The following is a 2,538-nucleotide window of genomic DNA, read 5'->3' on the forward strand; positions in this document are numbered from 1 at the left end:
GGGGGCGCTGGCCACCCAGGCCGTGCTGCGCGGGGTCGGCGTCGGCGACCGGGACGCCTCCGTGGCCGCCGCAACCACCACCTGGATCCTCAAAGGTCAGTGCCTCCCCACTGCTCCCGGCCAGGCCGCGCTGGTCTGGGCTCCCGCGGCACAGAGCTCCCAGTCCCCCCACCGTACTGGGCCCAGCTCCCTGCTAATGGAGCTCTCGGGTCCCTGCTTATACTGCTCCCAGCTGCTTGGACATACTGGCCCCAGTTTCTCAGCCTTGCTCGTCCCAGTTGCTCTGCTGGACTGGGCTGGATTGCTCCATCATGTAGGTCTCAGTCGCCTGCAGTTTTGGTCCCAGTTCCCTAACCTTACTGGTCTCGGTTTCCTAGCCACGCTGGTCCCAGTTCCTTGGCCACATTCATCCCAGTTTCCTAGCATTACTGGTCCCAGTTGCTGTGCTGTGCTGGGCTGGGCTGCTCCCTCACATAGGCCCCAGTCACCTGCTATACTGGTCCCAGTTGTGACCACCGCTGGTCCTGACTCCTCTCTCTCCCCCGGGCTGACCCCTGGCCCCTGCCCTGTGCCAGGCAGATGGGACGGGCATGCTGGGCCGCATTGTCTTCGCTTGGATGAAGGGGTGAGCCCCCCCGCTGCTCCCCAATTTCGGGGTCCCCCCACCCTCCCCTGGGCACCCTGGGGTGGGGGAGGGGCAGGGGCAGGGGCTGGGACTGAGCCCCCTCTCATATTTCACCCCTCCCCCCAGGAGCCAGCTGGACTGTGAGGCCAAGCAGTGGAGGTAAGCCGCCCCGACCGCTGACCCCAGTGTCATGTGACCATTGACTCTGCCCTGGTCCCTTGGACACCCCCCTTGTGTGACCTTTGCCCCCCGACTAGCCACGTGACCTTTCACCCCGTCTCCTCCCTTCTGGCCCTTGTGTTGTGTGACCTTTGCCCTTTGCCCTTGCTTTTAGGCAGCTCGTGACCCTTGCTTCACCTGAGTAACCTTTTCCCTCTGCCCCCCCGCCCCCCTGATATGATTATTGGCAAGCCGCCCTTTGACCGTGTCCGTACCATTTGAGCCCCCCTCCGACTTCCTGGGACCCCCACCCTTGACCTCTGACCCTCCTGGTGCCACCCCCTGCCCCCTGCCATAGGTTATTTGCTGACATTCTCAATGACGTCGCCATCTTCATGGAAATTGTGGCCCCGGTCTTCCCAGCATGCTTCACTCTCATCCTCTGCACCAGTGGCCTCTTCAAGGTAGGGTTGGGGCCTGGGCCCAGGGGGGTGGGACTTCCTAGGTGGGAGCTGGTATGGGGGAGGGGTGGAGCCTAGTGGAGAAGGGGGAGGGGCTTGAAAAGGAGAGGGTGAGGCTTAGCATGAGGGAGGGATAGGGTTTGGGATGGGGGTGTGGTGTGGCCTAATAGGAAGAGATGGGGCTTGGGTGGAGAGGGAGGAGGGGCTTGAAAGGGAGGGAGGGGCTGGTCACAAGGGGTGTGGCCAGGCCTGAAGGGTTGGGGTTTGAGTGGGTGGGTGGGGTTTGGTGTGAGGGCAGGGACAGGGAAGGAGGAGGCAGAGCTCATCCTAACCCCTGCCCCCCCCCAGTGCATCGTAGGTGTGGCAGGCAGGGCCACACGGGCGGCACTGACACAGCACCAGGCGCGGCGCGACAACATGGCCGACGTCTCTGCCAAGGATGGTAGCCAGGTAGGGGCAGGGCCTGGAAGGGGGTGTGGGTGGGGCCAGACCCCCCTTGACCCCTGACCCCACAGGAGACCCTGGTGAACCTAGCCGGGCTGCTCGTGAGCCTCGTCCTCGTGCCCCTCGTCACTGGGCGGCTGCTGTGAGTCCCTGGGCGCAAGGCATTGTGGGAAGGGACGGGGACATGCAAGGGTTTGTTGGAAGTGAAGTGGGAGGGGCAAGGAGTCATGGGAAGGGTGGTGGCTGGCAGGGGATTGTGGGAAGCAGCTGGGAGCTGCAAGGAATTGTGGGAAGTGGTGGGAGGAGCAAAGGATTTTGGGAAGGCTGGAGGCTTGCAGAGGAGATTGTGCAAAGGGGCCAGGAGCTGCAAGGGACTGTGGGAAGGGGTGGGGTGCGAGGGGCAAGGGATCATGGGAAGGGTGGAGCCTGGGAAGGGGCTGTGAGCAGTAAGGGGTGGTGGGAGGGTCGGGGGATTGTAGGAATGGAGGAGGCTGGCAGGGGGGAGTATGGGCAGGGCCTAAACCGGGGCCCCTCCCCCAGGCTGACCTACACCCTGTGGGGGGCGCTGACGGCGCTGCACCTCTATGCCAACTACCGCGCTGTGCGCGCTGTTGTCATGGAGACCATCAACCGGCCCCGCCTCCGCCTGGCCCTGCATCACTTCCTGCGCCACGGCCACGCCCCCAGCCCCGCCTATGCCAACGCCTGCGAGCCCCTCCTACCAGGTGGGCCGGGGTGGGACCCAGGTGTCCAGTGGGGTGGGAATTAGGGACCCAGATGTCCGGGGAGGTGGCACCTAACTCCCCTAACCCCATCTCTGCCCCCCGCCAGGATTTGGGCATCATCTGC

The sequence above is a fragment of the Alligator sinensis genome, unplaced genomic scaffold (assembly GCF_000455745.1).
Source record: "Alligator sinensis unplaced genomic scaffold, ASM45574v1 scaffold1409_1, whole genome shotgun sequence".
NCBI lineage: Eukaryota > Metazoa > Chordata > Crocodylia > Alligatoridae > Alligator > Alligator sinensis.